Source organism: Pectinophora gossypiella, unplaced genomic scaffold, assembly GCF_024362695.1.
Source record: "Pectinophora gossypiella unplaced genomic scaffold, ilPecGoss1.1 Pgos_35, whole genome shotgun sequence".
Classification (NCBI taxonomy): Eukaryota; Metazoa; Arthropoda; class Insecta; order Lepidoptera; family Gelechiidae; genus Pectinophora; species Pectinophora gossypiella.
Window position 1 is genome coordinate 508,890 of NW_026063245.1, and position 17,442 is coordinate 526,331.

General features: G+C 37.0%; 1 long non-coding RNA gene across 1 annotated transcript; it reads right to left on the minus strand.

Moving 5' to 3' along the window:
• Window positions 1-13,046: 13,046 nt before the first annotated feature.
• On the minus strand, window positions 13,047-15,277 carry LOC126381087 (uncharacterized). Its single transcript, XR_007568672.1, has 2 exons — window positions 15,102-15,277; window positions 13,047-13,195 (listed from the first exon to the last, which is right to left on the minus strand). It is a non-coding gene; the product is annotated as an uncharacterized LOC126381087 (long non-coding RNA).
• Window positions 15,278-17,442: the final 2,165 nt, after the last annotated feature.

A 17,442-nucleotide genomic window follows, 5' to 3' on the forward strand; every position in this document is an offset into this window, starting at 1 on the left:
GAGTGTTTATCTCGATGCCATCATTAACCTTAACAGCGTTGACGCATAGAGGCGCATCAGAGGAATGAGTCAAATACTGTGCATCTTTGGTTCGAACATACATCACCCCTTTTCGGTTCAGTATGTCCGTACCAATTATGATGGACGTATTCATACAAGATGAGGGTACGACTACTAGCTCTGCTTCGATTTTTGAGTTCGATTGTAGTGGTAACGTATGAGTTAGACACTATTTCCTTATCGCTGATACCTTTTAATACACAGCGTCTAGGTTTTGGTTGACAAGGCAAGTGCCTAAGAACGTCTGCAGAGATAAGGGAAATGTTCAATGCGCCGCTGTCAATGAGTACGTCCATTGGTACCCCTTCAACTACCGCAGTCGTTATATCATTGTTAGGGTGAGACGACCGATCAACACACAAATTAACCCTATGGGGATTACGGGACTCTGATCGTGCCTTGGCGAAACACTTGGCTTCAGTATGCCCCGGTTTTTTACAAAATGTGCAACTGGCACTGGAAGTACTGGGTTTGGAGGAAGGTGCAGGGTCAGATGCAGTCGTAGATCTCTTAGTACAATCGCGACTCATGTGACCTTTCAAGCCACACGTAAAACACTTAGTAGACGATCGGTTCGGATGACTTTGATTAAATCGCTTCTTAGGTAAGACCTGAGAACGCGCATCTTGTTTGTTCTTGTTTGGTTTAACATAGATCGACAGAAATTGAACCAAACTTTCAGGGGTCAGCGCTGCATTAGCAGCCGCTGCGCGTACTTGAGGGCTGTCGATACCGCGAATGACTATGAGCGTTCTCAGTTCATCACTAAGACCCTGAACTACCCTTAAACGCAAAAGTGTCCGTCGAGCATACTCCGCATACGTACTATACTGATCTGACGTCGTTTTCATGGTTTCAAATAAAATGTTGGCAAAATCAAGTTTACTGGGGCATAGCGGTTTGAATTCCCTTTTGAAATTTGACCACGTCCTGTCGTTGGTGACCCACTCAGATAACCATACTTTTGCATCGCCTTTGAGGCATGATGCGACGCGTGATAGACACTCATGGTCGGACCAACCATTAGTGTCTCTGGCGCGGTCCACCTCATCACACCAGGTCTCGATACTATTAATAGCGGGATCAAAATTGGACACAAAGTAATTGTGTGACCTAACAGGCTGTACGGACTTAATTACTTCAACTAAAGCCTGTGCGAGGGTGGACGCCTCAGAGCGCTGAGCGGTTGACACGATAGATATGCCGCGAACGTTAGAGTCATTATTTGGAATCGGAGTATTCTCCGACGGTGGTGCTACATTTGATTCGTTACATGACGTTGACGACCTAAGCGCGGTAGTCACCCTCGAGTTAGATAACCGAGCCTCTAACGGTGGAGTATGTCGTGATATGCTACGATTGCGTGAACGCTGGCGGTCGTCTACTGGACGGCGACTTCGGCTACGGCCGGAACGCGAGCGACGACGAGTACGTGAACGGCGACTAGTACGAGAACGGCGCGAACTTACACTACGAGAACGACTTCGCAACATACGTGTCGAACACTGATGACGCGAACGATCACCGCGGGATGGGCTACGCAGCCTTCTTAATATCCGTTTAAAATATTCCCATGATCGCGATCTACTTCGCGAACGGTCACGCGATCTGCTTGAATAACGGCGACGACGCCTTGAGCGAGAACGCGAGCCATTTTGTGATCGCGTTCCCGAGCGATTACGAGATCTAATCCGCATGGCGGGTGTATGAGAAATGACGTAATAAAATCAGAAAAAAAAGGTTTCACGAAAACAACAACAACAAAAATAAATTGTGAGAAAAAGATATCAAAAAGATGTGGGTAGATTTGTTTCTTATATGGGCGTTAACAAGTCCTTTATCCCACTTCTGATCTTAGGATCAAAAGTGAAATAAAAATAAAAAAAAATAATCAAACAAAAACCCTAATCTCTTTATTTAACATTTTAAAACAATCTTCACAAATTACTCGAGAAACGTCACAACCCACTTTCATAGAACATAACTTTACAAATAAATAAAGAAAATTATGAAAATAACAATTTACAAAACAAAACAAAATGGCTCACGTGACCCGGATTACGTAACACACTACAGTCCTCTTAAGCTGTGTACGTCGCAGGCGCTCGCAGAGAAATGAAAAAGTTTCACCGGTCTCGACGCCTTATATAGGGTCGGTGGTTTCTGAGGTTTAGTGCTTCGGGGGTACAACTAATAATATAATATCATTTTTAAGTATGGTTATCTTGCAGTGAACCAATTATAATCCTCTAAATGTTTTAAGTGTTATCTTGAATAAGTTATGTCTCTTGTCTACCAATGGTGTAGATGACCTCTGTGATATCGAGTACTACTGTCTCATAGGTACTTCTTGATGAACAGGGTAAACGTGAAGTGCTTCTGTCATCTAATTATCTGAACTTGTCAAATTATTTCTATGTTTATTATTTATTTTTCTATGCCTTTCTGCGGTTATATTTCACTGGTTCTCTTCGTTTTATTATAAAACGGCTCTTTTCATTCCCTGACAGTAAGTTATCAGCCGCAACATAAGTCAAGATCACGAATTAGGAAAAGAAACAAAGGAGAATGGGCGAATCTGGTCCAAGAACCTCCACTGATGAGACTTATATGTAATGAAAGCTTATGCTTTCTCTATGAATCTGGCAAAGTTCTATCAGATTCTGTCCCGGGGTTCTTTTTTTACGGCCATGTTTGTCCTGGCTAAAAATGTGATAAAATACAGTGGGAGCTAAAATCGGCTCAAGATTTGTTGCTGGATAACTAAGTCTACATAAATAATTATGTATCATATTGTATATCATTTTAAAGAGGATCTTTTCCAGAATCCGAAACATAAAAAAAAAACAAAAAAAAATCTTTTTGTAAGCGAATTATAGTCAATTTATATCTGCAGCGCCATTGTTTCTCGGTAGCTAAGTTCAAGTTTCATGCCTTTTACCCCTTCCAAAAGTATCTTACCGATTTTTTTTATATTGCTTCCGGAATTTGATCTGAGTGATAATAACAAGAAAAATAAATAAACACCTCTCCGATAGAGACCGGCTAAGCTATTGCCTATTGCAAGAAATCGTCATCATTAGCAAGTCATTACGGTATTGCATATTATAAGCTTATCAGCAACTTGGAACTTGGTCCAAGAACCTCCACTGGTGAGACTTGCATGTAATGATAGCTTATACTTGTCCTATGATTCTGGCAAAGTTCTATCAAACTCTGCCCTAGGGTTTTTTTACGGCCATGTTTGTCCTGAGTGTACAGTAGTGGACTGCAAAATCACCTCAGGATTTGTTGTCGAAAAACTATTTAACAAATCTATATACATAATTATATATCATAATGTATATCAATTTTAAAGGGGAAGGTTATCAGAATCAGAAACACAAATAAAAAAAATGCATTATGTAAACGACTTTTAGCCAACTCACGTTCGTAGCACCATTTTTCTCAGCAGCTACGTACGAGTTTCGCGCCTTCCAACCTTTCCAAAGGAGCCTAATCATTTTTTTCCTTCTTCTGATATTGCATTCTTAACCTGACAAGTGACAACAAAGAAAAAAAAAATTAAAAAAAAAAAAATAGATACCATTCCGATAGAGGCCGCGTAAGCTATGGACCTATTGCAAGATAACGTACTCAAAGGCTAGTCATTATAATCCAACAGACGTAACATGATTAGAATGCGGCGGGACGGAAATGTAGTACATCGCCTTATGCGAAAGAGACGAAATATGTGTCTCTTTAACACTAACAGTATACAGCTTAGTACGAGAGAAACAAGAAATAAGTCATTCTAATCAAGATGCAATACAATGACTCTATTGTATACAAAAGAAACACATTTATTAAACAAGTTCAGGCAATAACTGGTGCAAAAGGCGGCTTTATTGCCAAGGTAGCAATTACTACCAGGCAACCTTACGTTTACGATACGTTTGTTGTACCATTCGGCATTGTTTATAAGACAATATATAAGCCTGGATTAATAAAACAAGATTGTGGTGAAAGAAAACATACTACATTTGCGTCCTCCCGCATTCTAATCATGTTACGTCTGTTGGATTATAATGACTAGCGTTTGAGTACGTTATCTTGCAATAGGTCCATAGCTTACGCGGCCTCTATCGGAATGGTATCTATTTTATTTCTTGTTGTTGTCACTTAGTCTTGTCAGGTTAAGAATGCAATATCAGAAGAAGGAAATAAAATTTTTAACAAAAAAAAAACCGACTTCAAACGCAAAACTAAAAAGCAATAAATAAATTTACTTCGCACAAAGTAATTAGTACGTATTTTCAATTAGTTAATTATTTTATAAATCTGAAGCCGGTGCCAAGGAAATGCTACAACGAAGTACCGATTCATATATTTTTCAATACTGATTGTTTTGTAATTTTTTGTTTGACATTGTTTTGTAATTGCTTTGATATAGGTATTAAACAATATTTTGTGTACATAGTAATTTGATATTGTAGTAGGTTTGTTGTAGCATTTACTTGGCACCGACTTCAGAATTATAAAATAATTAACTAATTGAAAATACGTACTAATTACTTTGTGCGAAGTAAATTTATTTATTGCTTTTTAGTTTTGCGTTTGAAGTCGGTTTTTTTTTGTTAAAAATTTTATTTTATTTTACGATTTTAAGTGATGGTTAGGTTAGGTTAGCAAGATGCAGCCGAGCAAGGATGCAGACAGACAGATTTTCTGATTTATATTCATATATAATAATATAATATATTATTAGTAGTGATCACAATTATTATTGATGAACATGTTTACACACACACACTCACACACGCGCTAACGCACACGAGCACACGCGCACGTACACACGCACACACACAGACACACGCACACACACACACACACACACACACACACACACACACACACACACGCGCGCGCGCGCGCACACACACGCACACACACACACATGTGTATGTGTACATACACACATGTGGTTGTCAGTGGAAGCTGCTATCATACACACTCACGCATACATATAGATACAGTAGATTTCGCGTGGTTCGCTCGCTGCTAAAGCAGCTCGCGTGTCCTGTTTATTCGAAACTGTCCCTCTTCGTATGGCGGCCATCTTGTTTTTCCGCCACTTTGTTCTTTTTCACCGGCGACAGAATTTGACCAAGATTTAAATGGGTGTCGTGGAAACAAACAAAATCCAGGTGCAATAGGTTTGCCAGGCCGTAGGATGTCTCCCTGATTGGGAGCAGTTTTCTTAAATCGGGAAGTATTTCCATACTTAACATGACGATCCGACCACAACCCCGATATATATTTTATATCCCGAGACATTTTCTGAAAAAACAAAATTGGCGGCCATCTTGTTTTTCCGCCATTTTGTTTTTTTTTACGCGCTATGGAATTTGACCAAGATTTAAATAAGTGCTCTGAAAGAAATATTGGTTCACGTGCGATAGTTTTGCCAGGCCGTAGAGTATCTCTCTGATGCGGAGCAGTTTTTGGTGATCAGAAAGTATTTCCGTACTCTACATGACGTTTTGAGTAAGCGCCCCATACATTATTTTTACCCAAACGGGCTTCTTCCAAAATCGACAAAATTTTGTATGGCGGCCATCTTTTTTTTCCGCCATTTTGTTTTTTTGCACCGGCGATTGGATTTGATCAAGATTTAAATACGTTTCGTGAAAGAAAAATTGCTCCAGGTTGTATAGTTTTGCCAGGCCATAGGGTATCTCCCTGATGCTGACCAGTTTTCGAAGGCCGGGAAGTTTTCCCGAAGCCTAAAGATCGATCCGATCAATATGACTTTACAAACGCACTAGTCGCTCCTACGATTTTTGAAAATTCCCCTCGATTTCTCTGGTCTTCCATCATCAGATCCTGACTTCCTTGACATGGGACCCCCTTGGGTATATCTCCTTTCAAACAAAAAAAGAATTATCAAAATCGGTTCATATACGACGAAGATATGCCCGAACAAACATAAAAAAAAAAAAAAAAAAAAAAAAAAAAAAAAAAAAAAAAAAAAAAAAAATATACGGTCGAATTGAGAACCTCCTCCTTTTTTGAAGTCGGTAAAAATGATTGGGCTTCTTTGGAAAGGTTGGAAGGCGCGAAACTCGTACGTAGCTGCTGAGAAAAATGGTGCTACGGACGTGAGTTGGCTAAAAGTCGTTTACATACTTAATGCATTTTTTTATTTGTGTTTCTGATTCTGATAACCTTCCCCTTTAAAATTGATATACATTATGATATATAATTATGTATATAGATTTGTTAAATAGTTTTTCGACAACAAATCCTGAGGTGATTTTGCAGTCCACTACTGTACACTCAGGACAAACATGGCCGTAAAAAAACCCTAGGGCAGAGTTTGATAGAACTTTGCCAGAATCATAGGACAAGTATAAGCTATCATTACATGCAAGTCTCACCAGTGGAGGTTCTTGGAACAAGTTCCAAGTTGCTGATAAGCTTATAATATGCAATACCGTAATGACTTGCTAATGATGACGATTTCTTGCAATAGGCAATAGCTTAGCCGGTCTCTATCGGAGAGGTGTTTATTTATTTTTCTTGTTATTATCACTCAGATCAAATTCCGGAAGCAATATAAAAAAAATCGGTAAGATACTTTTGGAAGGGGTAAAAGGCATGAAACTTGAACTTAGCTACCGAGAAACAATGGCGCTGCAGATATAAATTGACTATAATTCGTTTACAAAAAGATTTTTTTTTGTTTTTTTTTTATGTTTCGGATTCTGGAAAAGATCCTCTTTAAAATGATATACAATATGATACATAATTATTTATGTAGACTTAGTTATCCAGCAACAAATCTTGAGTCGATTTTAGCTCCCACTGTATTTTATCACATTTTTAGCCAGGACAAACATGGCCGTAAAAAAAGAACCCCGGGACAGAATCTGATAGAACTTTGCCAGAATCATAGGGAAAGCATAAGCTTTCATTACATATAAGTCTCATCAGTGGAGGTTCTTGGACCAAGTTTCATACAAAAGTGCCCATTGTCATTTAATTTTTTTTTTTTGAAAACGCGGTAATCAGGGACTGAAGACAAGGCTTAGGCCTATTTTGATCGTGATTTTCGAATATTAAATTACTAAAGTCAAGACTGTATGGACTATACAGATCTTTGCCTGCCTTATATAAGGCGAATTTAAACAACAACAACATCGGAATAAAGTATAACTTTTAAATCACTGTTATAACACGAACACGATACAATTTTAATATTATTATTATTTCTGTTAATAAAACTAGTTACTTTTATTTTATTACTAATAAGTACCGACTTAAGTTACTCCTTCGAATGTTAGGATTTTAACCTCAAAAAAAGTAATTAGTTTTCGACAATAAAAGGAATAAAATTGAATTGATCATAATTATATCTTCTCTTGTTTTAGTAGATGGATAATGTTAAGACTTACCAGTTTAATCCACATTTTGTTTTATCAAAAAGAACTTACGCTCGTCGTCATCCACATTTTTTCTTTGGTACTGTTTCTAGCTTTTTTAAAGAAAAAAGCACTTGATTATGTAAGTAACAGATTTTTCGCACTACAAAAATCATGTTTTTGTGTTAAATATTAGTTTTCAATTAGTTTAAAATAATACTGTTTATTTACGGAGGCGAAGTGACGCGCCGGTGCACAAAAACCGTAATGACTTTAGTTGATAGCTGCGTTTAGGAAGCGGGAAACTAACTTTTTTTTAGCTTTGGATATGAGCTTTGAAAATTGTGACGATGCTGGAGCATAAGACGTAGACTATACTGTTAAATACCTCTCGAACAAGGAGCGAGTATAATTGCATGTAACATCCTTTTTCAGTGAGCGGTCAACAAATAAGTTGAAAGATATTTGTTGACCACAGTAATCTGACTTTAATTTATTAATTATTAATTTATCACAAGGTTCAAGTTACTAAAAATATTATCGATACATTTCGCGGACTGTGACGTTATTCGGGTTGGTTCTGAAAAGAAAGTAGGTATATTTAAAAAAAAATAAAAAAAATATCTGTTTACAGTAGGTATAAAGAACCTATGTATTCCATTGAGTGGCAGAAAGTACCTAGGAACATTTATTGGTCCCTTATGTCCAGGAGACACTTACAGGGGCCAGCATCACGTTGTGTACAAAAATATTTTAAAATGACCTAATTTAAAACTTTTTTGTACACAACGTTTGCTGTTTTGTTATTATTTAGTAAAATGTGGAGATTGTTTGGACTCGACACTCGCGAGCAGGCCACGTATACACCACGTGCGCTCCCCCACCACACGACAGCGCCGTTGACTGCCGCCACACTTCGGCGAATGTGCGCGACGACGAACGACGACCGACGGCAGAGTCCCGCAGAGTATTCGTTAAAAGGAACTTCATCTTCAAAAGCCATTTTTTTTCCTATAAATCATGTTCCTAGGTTCAGTGGTTAAGATTTTGTATATACAAAAAGTTTGGCTTCGTAGTTCCCGTTCCGAATCCGTTCCGTTCCGTTCGAATTTCGGGAATTCCGTTTGTTGAAAAACTCTGCACATCCTAAGAGACCTACGTACCAAGTTTCATGGTTTTATCTTCAAAAATAACGAATACCCATACAAACTTTCAACCCGTATTTCACCCCCACACTACTAAAAATTTCAGAATGCTAGAACAAACGATTTTTTGTTTGTTATTTAGTGCCTAAATACAAAATTTAATGTTTTATTCTTGAAAAATGACGAACTTCATACAAACTTTCAATTCCTATTTCATCCACTCTCTCTCTCTCTCTCTCTATTTAAGAGCTGCGCTCTTGTCGGTGGAGTAACCGCCATTCCTCTCTTCTTCCCGCCAAAACCTTCACCTCCCGATACGACACGACCTGCACCTTCTCTTTTATTTGTTTCATAAATGTAACGTATGTAATGTATAAATGTAATGTAATGTATGTGTATGTGTGTGTGTGTTCTATAATGTTTGTAACAAACATTATAGAAGGAAAAATTGAAGGGAAGAGAGGAAGGGGTAGACCTAGGATAACATTTATTTCATCCACTCACAGATCGAATTTTCAAAAACGCTTTAACAAATTGTTTTTTTATTTCTTATCAAGTTCCTAAATATAAAGTTTCATGGTTTTATCCCCAAAAATGACGAACTTCCATACAAACTTTCAACCCTCATTTCACCCCCTCACTGGTCGAAATTTCAGAAACGCTAAAACAAATGTTTAATTATTTCTTATCAAGTGCTTAAATACAAAGTTTCATGGTTTTATCTTTTAAAATGAAAATATCCCATACAACCTTTCAAGCCCTATTTCAATGTCTTCGTCCCTTTTTTTTTGCAATAAAAGGTAGCCTCTGTTCTTTCTCAGGGTCTAAAGATTGTCTGTGCCAAATTTAATCAAAATCGGTTGAGAGGTTTAAGCGGGAAAGCGTAACAGACAGACACAGAGTTACATTCGCATTTATAATATTAGTAAGGACTATTTTCCCTCGTTGAATAGTAAACAAACTATGTGTAGGTGTTATAATTTCGTTGACGAACTGATTACCTATCCGTTTCTTTGTCTAAAGAGTATTAACTTATTACTTTGATTGATTACTGGGCTTAAAGTTCGTATAAATGTCTATCTAATTACCTCCTCAAGTTTAAAGCGTAGTAGCTAGTTATGTAGTAGATACTATATTAATTATATGGTGTAAATAATTAGATTTTATCTGTATTGTAACAGTCAGTTGAATAAAAAAACGTATACAAATCAGATCAATAAATTGGCGTAATATTGTGATTCTAGAAAGAGTTTTAATGTTGTAGATAGCTAGCTATAGCTGTGTGTAGGTTACTGTAGGAATGAGATATAACTGTTAAATAAAGACAGTTGCATCAAATTTTTATCATAAATTCCCTAAATTATGGCGCCTACTTACCCTCTATGTTAGGAAAGTGATCAAATACCTACTTGAAGACTTAGTGACACTCAGTTTAAAAATAAAAAACATCAAAATCATTCCAGTAGCTATGGCGTCATGCGCTTCTTGACACGATCACGAAATCTAGATTTCCGCGAGAATGAGGTATTTTCTCGCCGTAAAAAGTAGCCTGTGTCCGTGCCTAGGATCCTATCTTTAAATTAACCAAGTCTTATAAAAATCCGTTCAGACGTTAAGGCGTGAATGAGGTAAACTTTTAAAACAAACGATTAAAAATCACTAACTTAATTAGTTTTCTGCCTACTGCCTACGCCTTAAGTACGATAGCATGAATATTAATAGCCCATATCCTTTTTTAGGTTACTATCTATCACGTAACTAAATTTCATCAAAATCCGTTCAGCCGTTTAGGCATGATAGAGCAAAACTCCCAGCAAAAGCCATAAAAAAACACTAACTCAATTAAGTTTTCTGCCTATTTCCTACCCCCTAAGTACGATGACGTGATCATTTTGATCTTAAAACCGTTTTTTTATAAAAATCTATTACATACATACATAAACTCACACCCGTAATCCCTAATGGGGTGGGCAGAGCCACAAGTAATCAAAGACAACTTGCAGCCACTGTTGATACGATATCCTTAGCTGGATATGATGAACCTTATGGTGATAAGGGATCAGCCTATCGCCCATGACATTAGTCAAAAAAAAAAAAAAAAAAAAAAAAAAACCTAAGAACGATGTCATGATTATTTATAGCTTATGACCATTTCTAGGTTATATCACTATACCAAATTTTATCAAAATCCGTTCAGCCGTTTAGGCGTGAAAGAGTAACAGACAGACAGACAGACAGAGTTACTTTCGCATTTATAATATTAGTATGGATTTGCATAAAGCTTCATCAATAACTTTCTCAAATAGATCATATTATAAGATGAAGCGGGCGGTCTGTATACGCTCAATACAATAAGCCGGCTGAGTTCAATACAGGCTAGCTCAACAGTTCGCTCAACTGAGAGACTTACAATATCCGTTCGTTCCTTATATTTTAAACAATTACGTGCTAATATTAATGAACCGCCGCGGATAACCGTCTCCCTGCTGTACGAACTCATGTGTTTTAGCCAATTTTCAGTTACGCACATAATATCAACACAATGGCCCCGATTCCTGCAGACACCGCCTAATTTTATTTTAAGTTATATCCGTCATTTTCATATCCGTCGAAAAGGAAAGGGACGGATGATTCACAGCTCTTAATTTTAGAAAGAATGAGTAAATGAATGAATAACCCGAGCGAATCAAAAAGGTACGTCACTGGTATGCAATCCGTTTGACATGCTGTCTACTAACTGTGTCCGGTTATTGACTGATGTAAAATTTTTAGACGGTTGTTTTAGATTTGTGCTTAAAATTGACGTGTGTTCCATAAATTTTATGCTTGTCGATTACCCGTCCCTTTCCTTTTCGGCGGATAAGAAAATGACAGATATAACTTAAAATAAAATTAGATGGTATTTACAGGAATTAGCACCAATTACTGTTTAAAAAAAGTTCAATTTCAAGTTCCTTGCCTAATATTCCTTGTATGTTTTGATGTACGAGGTTGATTGCATTTGTATTTTTTTCTACTACTCTACTTTAATCTGGCATTTAAATAACCAAAAAGTCTAATATAAGTACATACATAATTAAACTCTTTGAAAAAGTGTACGCTCTATGGTCTATAAAAGCATTGTTTACAAAGTGTAACTGTACTATAATGTCGCCAAAAAAGCATTGTTGTTGTTTTTTTTTTTTTTTTGACCTGGAAACTGGCACCTTTACTTTGTTTGGTGCCATAGATATACTATAAAAAAAAAGTATACATTTGCCGCCATTTTCCCGCGCGTTGGAAAATAAATTGGAAAATTTTTGTTTCATTTAAAATTACGTCGTCGTAGAAAAAGTATTGTATGCAACGTTGTATAACTAGGTCAAAAAATGCTCGTGGCGTCTCTTATTGCGATGTTCGCCAAGGCTCACATCGCAACTCACGCCACTCGCATTTTTTGACCCTTCTTATACAACTGTTGCATAAAATACTATTATTAAACGGTTTTATTTAGCTCACCCCGTTTGTTTTATTTATTCGTGGGTCAAATTTAGTAATTCAAATTTCACCCTCTTCCTGTCAACCGATTAATCTGAAATTTTGTATACACTTTGGATTTTGGTGACAATACAATTATGTTTATTCATTATCATTATAAATCCAAGATGGCGGCCGCTACAAAATGGCGGATAACGTAGGTTTTATCCAAAGACCTTGTATAGAATAGACGGAGCATATTTAAGACGAAAGAAAAACATAGGTTTTGTCTTTCGCACTCATGTGAGCCGTCATAAGTTAAAAAGAGATAAATATACTATCGTCGTAACGTCTTTTGTACTCGTGTAGCGGGTTTGTTATAGAAACGTACCTATAGTATATGTTTTTGTATCAGAACCACTAGTGCCGTTCCATGTCTTTATCGACATTATTATTGGCTAAATATTATTTCATGTTAGTCCAAGATCTAAAAAAATATACATTACAAATTGAATGATTAATTAAATACAGAAATAACGACCTAGTATCCATACCTGGGTGGGTAGAACCACAAGTAAATTAGTTAAAACGATACCTATTTGTACCCTGATAGAAAGATACCTAAGAAGAACCGTACGTTGCGGTGACAGATTCAGAACCACTTATTCAACGTAATTATCATGGACAAACTTGTTAAAGGTCAATTTATCATTTTTGAATCTATGTCATTTCGCAAGGTGTTATGGCCGAGGAGGTCGAGGACGGTCCATCTAGTCCACATATACTATAGTATCATTTTAATACGACATTGCGGCCACCCTTTGGTTGCTATAAATCACATACCTACCCTTTTATAAAAATTAAATACACGTTTTTCATTGACTTGACCGGAAATCGAATCGGCTCTCGATACAAGAAGTAGACGACCTTATAGTATATTTCGGGGATTATCTCAATGCGATTAAAGAATAAAAGCAAATACTTCTTTATAAGATTTTTATTCAATATAGTTAGAATACAATGACTACGAAGCACTGAACAATTCCGACTTTTGGTGATAAAAAAAAATATTTCCTCTTGTTCACTTTCTTTAGAAGTGTATAGTGTCGGCTCTGGTCGTTATAACTTTACCTGCAAGAATGGCACATATTAACGTGGAGCACACAAATACACAAGCATTGCATGTTTACACATTGCACATAGAAGGAATAATCACAGGTAATTACAAAAATAGTTATTCATACTAATTATTTATAGAAGGAATAATCACAGGTAATTACCAAAATAGTTATTCATACTAATTATTTTGTGCAATAGAGAATATTTGTATTGTATTGAAATATTTTTTCCATGCTTGTCGCGACGACTCTTTTACACTTGTGTATATCTATAATTATGTATATAGATAATCAAAGAATTATGAATCTATTGTAGGGATGTGAATGCACACATACTAGACTGACGTCGCGAATACCAGTCAGTATGTGTAGATAGGATGTAACTCTTACTCACTCATAGGTTCCTATGTCAGTGATCAGATCCTCAATATGGCTTTCCTTACACCTTTCCTTTCACCTCATGGATACGGATTACTTCTCCATCTGTAAGTTTAAGAAACATAAATGAACTACTGATTGGTGATACAACTACCACCTACTTGGTGACACATCACCCTGCAGAATGTAAGCTTATCTCTCTTAATGACTCTGGCTGAACACCAGCATATGTGATCTTATTAGTTACTCTTAGGTATTACTTTATGTCAGTTAATTGCCCTTTTATACATGACCCTTTCAATGGTGTGCTTATCAGCACTTAGTTAGCCGAGTAAGACTTATTCATTAGTGTGCATGCCAGCACTTGGGTGGCCAAGAAGGCCCTATTCATCAGTGTGCCCGCCAGCACTTGGGTGGCCAAGAAAGCCTCTTATAACAGTGTGCACGCCAGCACTTAGGTGGTCAAGGAAGACCTCTTCAACGGTGTGCACGCCAGCACTTAGGTGGCCAAGAAGGCCTCTTATAACAGTGTGCACGCCAGCACTTAGGTGGTCAAGGAAGACCTCTTCAACGGTGTGCACGCCAGCACTTACATGGCCAAGAAAGCCTCTCATAACAGTGTGCACGCCAGCACTTACATGGCCAAGAAAGCCTCTCATAACAGTGTGCACGCCAGCACTTACATGGCCAAGAAAGCCTCTCATAACAGTGTGCACGCCAGCACTTACATGGCCAAGAAAGCCTCTCATAACAGTGTGCACGCCAGCACTTACATGGCCAAGAAAGCCTCTCATAACAGTGTGCGCGCCAGCACTTACGTGGCCAAGAAAGCCTCTCATAACAGTGTGCACGCCAGCACTTACGTGGCCAAGAAAGCCTCTCATAACAGTGTGCACGCCAGCACTTACGTGGCCAAGAAAGCCTCTCATAACAGTGTGCACGCCAGCACTTACGTGGCCAAGAAAGCCTCTACATTTGGTGCACCATACTCTTAGATGCAACCTGGCCAGGAAATACTTCTTCGATTGCGGGCTACTCATTTGGACAACGGTAGCCAAGGAAGGCTTCTACAATTGCAAGCTATGCATACAGACAACGTCTTCAATTGTGGGCATTACTTATTGAGTACTCATCTATCTTTACAAGTCGCATTGCCGGCCGGCCATTTTAAACACAAGTTATCAAACAGAATTTGGCATCATCGTTAGTAAAATTATAGTCAGAATTATAAAAGGGAGTTATATCACCACTACGTAGCTTTAGTAACAGCATCAGCGGGACTTTCTGCACTTTTTCACTCATATAAAAGTTAAACTCACTTTAACTACTTTCTTAGAAAACGAGCTTGTCACGACAAGATTTAAGACATAGACAAGATTCACTTACTGATAGAAAAATTAGCGGGCTTCCGTTTCGGTGTTGCTACTTGTGACATTCCATATTTAGAATCGTGACTCATCGTCACGACAATGCTAATGTAGAATACAAAAACGAAATAGCTGCAAATTTATCTATAAACTTATAACTAAACTTAAACTCACCTTATGTGAGATATGTGAGTGAATATTGTTGGTACTGCATCTCTATGTAATATTTTTGTTTGGTATCCTGCTCGATAGAAAGCAAGATACATCGAAATGTAATTAGCACAGGCTTAAATAAGGAGAAGGCGTCCTTCAGAAGAGAGAATTATCTCGTTTCATGGTCTGAATCTAATTGTTTCTTAATTTCTTGTTTCGTAAATTAGGATATTTAGGAAATCTGGAAAATACAATATCTTTATGTAATGTTCATCCAAATCGGAAACAGGTCGAAAAATAAATTAAACGTGAATAGAATAACGCAACATATAGATGTTACATTCAAACATAATATTATGTTATCGATATCAAAGGACAACACTACTTATAATACTTTGGGTACATGATCTGTCAAAGCTGATTAACGTAAAATGTGAAATCAATTATTTGTACAAATGTGACGGCTTTGCTGAAAATATGCGTCTGCATCGTGTTTAGGGCTCAATAAACTTTACATAAGCAAAATTAAAAATTTTGAAAAAACCCACGACGGTAAAAATCTCATCGAAAAAGAATAAAATAACTCAAAACCCCCGACTTAACCCAATTATTATGTAACGAAATATTATATTAGACTTAAAAATACTTTCTAAAAAGAGTTGATATCTCGAGACATCGGTAATAGATATACTTAAGTACCTAAACAATGAATATGGATGTTTACAGTTTTTTCCTAACGTGTCTGTTTCTCGAAAATATACTTAAATGTAGCGATAATAATTTTACCATAATACATAACCGAGGAATATCCGTCGGGGGCTGCCATTAACCCAGCTAAAGTTTTTCTAGTGACGTGAATACAATTATTGAAGAATTGTAGATGTTTAACGACGACATAAAATACACTTATGAGTATGATTAAATTTTTGTTGAAATTTCATATAGAAAAGGCAGCCCCCGACGGATATTCCTCGGTTATGTATTATGGTAAAATTATTATCGCTACATTTAAGTATATTTTCGAGAAACAGACACGTTAGGAAAAAACTGTAAACATCCATATTCATTGTTTAGGTACTTAAGTATATCTATTACCGATGTCTCGAGATATCAACTCTTTTTAGAAAGTATTTTTAAGTCTAATATAATATTTCGTTACATAATAATTGGGTTAAGTCGGGGGTTTTGAGTTATTTTATTCTTTTTCGATGAGATTTTTACCGTCGTGGGTTTTTTCAAAATTTTTAATTTTGCTTAATTTTATTTCAGACTTTTTAGAGAGCATATACGAATCATAATCTATATAATGTGTAGGTAAGATCTCGCAAAACAATAAGTGTGATTCATCCTACCACATAATATTAAGTCCCTTATTATATATTATACAGTTGCTTTCTGTTTAAAGTTACCTCTATAACACTCATCTGAGAACATGCACCAATCACCCACGAACTCATTCCTGAAATCCGCATTGAAATCAGACAATACGTTTTAATTTTAATAATATTGCAATATAAACGTTTCACACTAATATAGCAGCGCCTCCTAGTGAGTTAATATCATAAGACTTATCTTAGACCATGCACCATTCAACTACGAACCCATTGCTGAAAACCGCATTGAAATCGGACAATTCGTTTTAATATTATTGCAATACTATTTTTCACTAATATTGTAGCACCCTCTAGTGAGTTAAAGACGTAATTTTTATTATTTGGGAACATGCAATAAGCTACCACGTACACATTGCCGAAAACAGAATTGTAATCGGACATTTCGTTTTGATTATATTGCAACATTGTTTTGCACTAATATTGTGGCGCCCCTAGTGAGTTACAGCCATGACACCTGTCTAAGAACATGAATTCATCAAACACAAACCCGCTATTGAAAACCGCCTCAAAATCGGATCATTAGTTTTAAAGATAGGTTGTAACATTACTTTGCACAAACGCACACACAAACATCTCTCACCCTAAACGCATATAAATGCTCCGTTCCGTCGTGGGTAATAAATGTAATTAAAATTATACTAACCGTAATTAACAACACTTTGCTTTACTTAATACATAACATACATAAACTGCCTATATACGTCCCACTGCTGGGCACAGGCCTCCCCTCAATCAACCGGAGGGGGTATGGAGCATACTCCATCACGCTGCTCCACTGCGGGTTGGTGGAGGTGTTTTTACAGCTAATAGCCGGGACCAACGGCTTAACGTACCCTCCGAAGCACAGAATCATCTTACTTTTTCGGACAATCAGGTGATTCAAGCCTGAAAAGTCCTTACCAAACAAAGAGGACAGTCTCACAAAGTGATTTCGACAATGTCCCCATCGGGAATCGAACCCGGAACAC